At 43.0% G+C, this 6,549-nt stretch overlaps 1 long non-coding RNA gene across 1 annotated transcript; it reads right to left on the bottom strand.

Annotated features, from left to right (window-relative positions):
* Positions 1-2,741: 2,741 nt before the first annotated feature.
* Positions 2,742-6,169, bottom strand: LOC116662577. Its single transcript, XR_004318552.1, has 2 exons — positions 5,709-6,169; positions 2,742-4,898 (listed from the first exon to the last, which is right to left on the bottom strand). It is a non-coding gene; the product is annotated as an uncharacterized LOC116662577 (long non-coding RNA).
* Between the last annotated feature and the right edge of the window lie 380 nt (positions 6,170-6,549).

Raw genomic sequence — 6,549 nt, 5'->3', positions numbered from 1 at the left:
AATGCAAATCTTGCCAAACTTTCAGTCAATTCAAAACCTTAAAGCTTTGCTGTCAATAGGTCTGTGTGCCGGTATCCCTTCTTCTGTCCTATTGACCACAGGACCGTCTCTACGACGCTGCTGATCATGAAGCACTGGATTCTTGATCCCATGATTCTGTTTGTTCTGAGACATCTGGGGGACTTCAGCACCTGTTTTAGGGGCTTTGGCTCTCACCTCTTCATATCATTGCTGAGATGAGATCTGTGGGTTCACCCTCATTCTTGGAGTACGGTTGCATTTTTCCTAGAACCAACACACGCCACCGTGGCAGCACGTGCTTTGACCACGTGCTGGGACAGCGTGTGCTTGTCAGTTCTTGAGTTTAAATTTTCTGTTCTAATTTCTAAAATGGGGTATATTGACAGATACACTCCATGAAACAGAAGCTCTGTGGGGTTTTCAGCAACTTCTAAGAACATAAATATTCCTGAAGCAGCTAATCTTCCTACCAACAAGTGAGAGCAAGCTGGCAAGTCCTGGGGCCTGTGGTGGCCAATCGTGCAGCCCAGGTGCTCGACCGAGGATCAAGGAGAAATCTTAAAACACCTACTTCCATGCTGTCTTTCACAGAATCGCAGAATGAACGTTTTACATATCTAAAGAGGGGTTATTTTGTTATAAAATTTTTTATTTTTTTCCTTTGTCCGTTTTATCAGGTAGAATATTCAGTTCAACTTCACATCACATACACATTGCATGTAAATCATGTATAGAGCATACTGCATTTCTTAGTTTACATATATTACTAATTATTCTTTCTAAGAACAGATTAGAGCTTTAGATTTTTAAAATTACAGTTACCGAGGATATAAGGACATCTGCAAAAAATAATAAACAGAATATGGTAATCAAATCACAAAGGACAGTCAGATGTACTTACACATATTCAAGAAATCAAAATTATTTGTTCATTTGTGGTCTTATTATTATTGCATTAATTTTAGATTCCCCATAAATGAAGTCATATGGCGTTTTTCTTTCTCTTTCCCCACACTTCACTTAGAATGACAGTCTTCAGGTCCATCCATGTTGCTGCAAATGCATCTTTTATGTCTGAGTAGTATTCCATTGTATATATGTATCCACCTCGTCTTTATCCAGTCATGTGCTGATGGACATTTGTGTTGTTTCCATTTTCCATTGTTCTATGTCCCTTCTGGTAACAATTACTGATTTAAATATTTTCCACCTTAAAATCCTTCCTGAAGGAGATGAGGTACTGGAATCAAAACAGTTTACAGCACAGGGTTGTGTGTGATGGGCCCTGGGGGCTGGTAGGAAGGTTGGCAGAAAAGATTTCAGATTCTGATCAAATGATTCCTCCTCTTGTAGCCCTGCTGACCGCCTCTCTCACGGCCGGCCCTACAAGTCTGATCAGTCCCTTCTGTGATTCCTACTGTATTGTGCACAAATTTTGTCCAATTGGTGTCATCCAGCTAGGGACCTTAAGTGAGGCACCCAAGCTCCTGTGTTGGTTTCTTCCATCAGCCCTTAACTTCCTTGGGAGCCAGGACTGTCTCATTGCCCCAAGGATCCCTAATGCCTAGTGAGATGCCTGATACAGCTGGTACTTAACGAGCACATAAGTCAAATGGAAAAACCTGATCAAAGAAAAGGCCCTCATTTCTCAGACATGCCTACTTGAGTACATAGGGTAAAATGACATGTCTTCTTGGATTTGCTGTCAAATACTTCAACAAAGGACAAATAAAAGAACAAAGGTCTGAATAAAGGAAATATGGAAAAGTTTGTGAATTCCTTAATCTGGGTGATGGGCTTATTGTACTATACTTACTGATGTATACTTAAGTTAGTTTATAATTTTACTGTCATTAGCTGAATAGCAAGTTAAATACGTATTAATTGAAATCCTTAGAACTGACCAAACTTACCCCACACAAAATCCTTAATATCCTAGTAATTTCTCTTAAAAATCTTTTCCCACAAAGACAGGAAAAAAGGGAAAGGCAGATCCGTGCAGTTTTTCCACGTTGTAAAAAGACCAAAGGCCGACACAAATGAAAAGATTGTAAAAAAGATAAAAAGGCTGAAATCAATGTCCGGAAAACCTAGCTAAGAATCCTAAATGGCCCAACATAACTAACCTCAGCACTGCCGCATCAAGAATGGGACAAATAGCACCTAGTGGATTTTTTTTTAATAAATAAATAATGATCCAGTTCCTACCACAGGCAATTATGATAAGACTGAGTATAAGTTCTAACACCAAATAACGTACAAATCATAATTATTACTTGATTCAAACTGCTTCTTCTATAAAATTTGAATCTTTTTATTCTTAAGACAGATTTGTGGCCTATGACCTAGTGATAAAATTTTCAACTGGCTTGTATTAAAAAAGTTCACCATAGTGAAAGTTTATTACATCAACTCTTCCTTTTTGGGAAACCCATGTGCCTTGTCACTCTCTTTCATAAGATTTCCTGTGGAAAATTCAATCCTTCATTCAGGAAAAGGCTGAGCAATATATCTCATGGAAAACCTTCATAAACTGCAACACAAGAAAATGAAAATGACATTGAGCAGCCCGTGAAGCCGGCAGAAACACACAGCGCACGGCTGTGTTCCCGCCTCGAATTTCTGTAACCAGCAGGGAAATTGTGCATTTCAAGAAATAGACATAAACTCTTTTCAGGACCTGAGCACACAATTTCCCTTTCAGGGTTTAGTGGGCTTCCATTTAATTCTATGAGAAATGTTTAAAACAACAGAACAACAGCTGAGATAGGGTTTAAAGTAACTTTTATGTCTTAGTGAAAATAAAGCCAACTGATAGTTATCATTTTTACTTTATTTGATCTCACTCTCTTACTTTACCTCCCCAACCTCCTCCACAAAATGATGGTGAACATCCCCTCCTGGGTCAGAAGGCTAAGTAGAAAGTACCAATCACATGGAGGTGTGCTTTGTTGTTTTATTTTTCAAAACAAACAAGTTTCATTCATGTGATTTAATAATTAAGATCAGAAACAAAGTCTACTCAATAAATGGTAGACAACACAAGTCATCATAGCTGCTTATCAGGTTTGGCCCCACGTTACACACTTTTACATGGACATGTGCAATGTGCTGTCTTAGGAAACGGTGAGTGGGGTCAGGGCCTCTGCTCTCACAGGGCACACAGCCTGGTGGGGGAGGCGGTGTTCAATCATTGCCTTTTTTTTTAATGTAAGTACAAATTATGGGAAATGCTATTTAAAAAGAACAAAATGAGTCAATGAAAGTGAAAAATACCAGGAGAGTATTTAGGCTGAAGGAAGACAGGGAATCTCTTTGAAGAGTTGACACTCCACTGAGAACCAAAGGACAACTCCAGTACTGCAGGTGAAGGGCAGGGACACACTGATAAAGGGCTGATATCCAGAATATACCAAAATTTCTTTAAACTCAACAAGAAGGATGAATAACCTGATTAAAATATGAGCAAAATGCCTGAACACAGACCTCATCAAAGAAGAAATCTAGATGCCAAAGAAGTCTATGGAAAGATGCTCCACAGCATCTGTCATCAAGGGGATGCAGACTGAAACAGCGAGGTACCACTGCACACCTGTCAGAACTGCCAAAACGCAGAACACTGACAGCACCGAATGCTGGTGAGGATGTGGAGCATCAGGTATTCTCATGCATAGTTGTTGGGAATGTAAAATGGCCCAAATACTTAGGAAGACCGTCTGGCAATTTTTTACAAAACTAGATATTCTCCTACCATATGATCTGGCAACTGTGCTCCTTGGTGTTTACTCGACGAAATGGAAACTTGTGTCCACACACAAATCTGCATACAGATGTTAATAGCAGCTTTATTCATAATCACCAGAACTCAGAAACAACTATGCTGTTCTTCAGTAGGTGAATGGATAAATAAACTGTGGTCCAGCCAGAGAATGGACCATTATTTGGTGCTAAAATGAAATGAGTTATCAAGGCATGGAAAGACATGGAAGAACCTTAAATGCATATTACTAAGTGAAAGAAGCCAATCTGGGAAGGTTGTGCAACTGTCTGATTCCAACTGTATGGTGTTCTGGGAAAGGGAAAACCACAGAGACTAAAAGATCAGTGGCTGTCAGAGGCTAGAGGGGAAGGAGCAATGAATGAGGTGCAGCACGGAGCATTTTTAGGGTCACTAAGACAGACTACTCTGTATGATGCTGTGACGGTGGATACATGTCATTGTACATCTGTCCAAACCCACAGAGTGCACACCACCAAGTGTAAATCCTAGTGTCAAGTATGGGCTCTGGGTGATGATGACGTGTCAGTGCAGGTTCACCCATTGTCGCAAATGCACGCTCTGGTGCAGGCGTCAATAGTGAGGAGGCTGTGGGGACAAACTGCTGTTCATACACCCAATCCAGCCCCAGCCACCGCTGTTAATAAAGCTCTGTGGGTGTGTGGACTGTCCGGCTGCTCTGGCGTCTGAACAGGCAGAGCTGAGCAGCTGCACCAGAGATCAGGAGGTTTGCAGACCCTGAAATATTTACTCCCAAGCTCTTGACAGAAAAAAGTCTGCTGAGCCCTGTTCTAAACGAATCACAATTCACCCTGATGAGACAGGACAGCAGGGCCCAAACTAGGCATGGTTAATGGGACTAAAGCGATGTTTTAATTCCAACACCTTTCCTGAAGTCCTGTAGATCCAGTGACAGACTGTAGCCAGGAAGCGTCTGCAGAAGGAGTCGGTAGCAACTCTTCCCGCCAGGCTCCATGATGCCGGGGGCCGCGCGCTGCACGGATGCCACCCGCTTTAAGAAGGCGGACTTGCAGTGGCAGCCGATCAACTCATAGAGCTCGGAGAGGATGCTGCACTGCTGAATTCTCTCCTCGGAACGCTGAAGCACAGGGAGAAAAGCAACAAGCATCTGAACGAAACATGTAAGTGAAAAAAGACCCTTAAAATTTTCCCTTAAAACAGAGACCCAATGACACAGGAAGGAAGAGGAAGGCTGACTTCGTGCACTGATGGGACCGGATGCAGAAATGCAGGGAAACAGCGCTGTTCAGACGGGCCCCATCTTTCCGCGTTCCGCCTGTCCTTTTACTAGAAAGGCCCGTATTCCCTGAAATAGAGGAATCTGCTACCTAAACATGGGACACAGAGAAGGGAAAGAGGAAAAGGAAGGGAAAGTAAAGGAACAACAGTTCATCTAGGCCCTAGTATTTGGGCGGGACTTTCACCAAACACACAACCTCTCAAAGCACAGAGCACACAGTGAGAGGCTGACAGTGTGACTGCGACTTCTGCTCCTTAAACACCAGCTACCTGCCAGCACACGCTGCGCCCCTTACTGAATCATTACAATCATTTCAGAAACTATTACTACCCCGGCTCACAGGCAAGGAAATCTGAAACTCGGGGAGGAATTATTATCATCCTGGACAAAGTCCCACAGCCCAGAAGTGTCAGAGCATCCGGCAGACCATGGACTAAAATGCTCCTCATCACCACGGGCCCTGAGCCTCAGGCTGAGGCCACGTCAGGTCTGCACGGACCCAGAGCGAGTCTGTGTGACTGGGAATGCTCCGACTCGAAGTGCCAGGCCAAGACCCTCAGGAACATATATAATGAAACCAAATCCCCAAACTCATTTCCAACCCACTGCCCTGTCCGGGAGGACTGCTCGGCACATCTGGCTTATCACCTGTGCACAGGCTGAGCAAGGGGCCCAGACAGTGATGTGACATCCCAGTGGAAGTGGCTCGGGGACCGCTTCATCACAGGACAGACTCTCCCGGCTTCCAACATTAACTCTCCATTCCATTTCCAATGGAAAATTAAGTTTAGACTTGTTTTCCTCTCCAGAATCAAAGAGAGTGGTAACATCAGCGGGAAACTCAAGACTGAGGAAGAGTCTCCTGGCCATTTGGAAGGATAGGCCGGGGAGGGAACAGAGACAGGGATCAGAAAGACCCGTGTTCCAGTCGAAAGTCTGCACGTCACTCGCTTTTACAGTTTCCTTTTTAATACAGGTGATAAAATCTAATTATGATTGTTGGGAAAACTAAATGAAATAACGTATGCCACTAGCATAGGTGTAAAATCCTCCATGAGTGTCCCAGAAATGGACGTGACAATGGTTAGATACTGTCTGCCAAGTCTTGGGTGCTAAAGGCTTCACGGTCAGCCAGCCAGAGATTGTGCCAGAGAATGCCATACCATCCAGCAAGCCTTCTTTCTCCAACCTTGAAACTCACAACGGCCGAAGAACATGCGTTGGTGGATGCTTTGGGGCACTCTGGAGTGCACGCCATTGATGACTTAAAAAGCTGAGGAGAATTTCGGGACCATACATTTCAATATATAAAACTCATTACAATGTCTACAAATATTCATCTGTGCCATATGATTTCGAGAGGAAATACATATTCAAACGTACATCATTTTCCCACATAAGTGCATCAAAACAATTGGAAAGAATGTAACTTTCTTCTCTAGATCACCAGCAGGATTACAAGGTTTGTTCTGACAACACTACTTGTAAA

Source organism: Camelus ferus, unplaced genomic scaffold (assembly GCF_009834535.1).
Source record: "Camelus ferus isolate YT-003-E unplaced genomic scaffold, BCGSAC_Cfer_1.0 contig3803, whole genome shotgun sequence".
Classification (NCBI taxonomy): Eukaryota; Metazoa; Chordata; class Mammalia; order Artiodactyla; family Camelidae; genus Camelus; species Camelus ferus.
The sequence above is the reverse complement of the archived record's forward strand: the minus strand, read 5'-3'. Positions and strand labels throughout refer to the sequence as shown.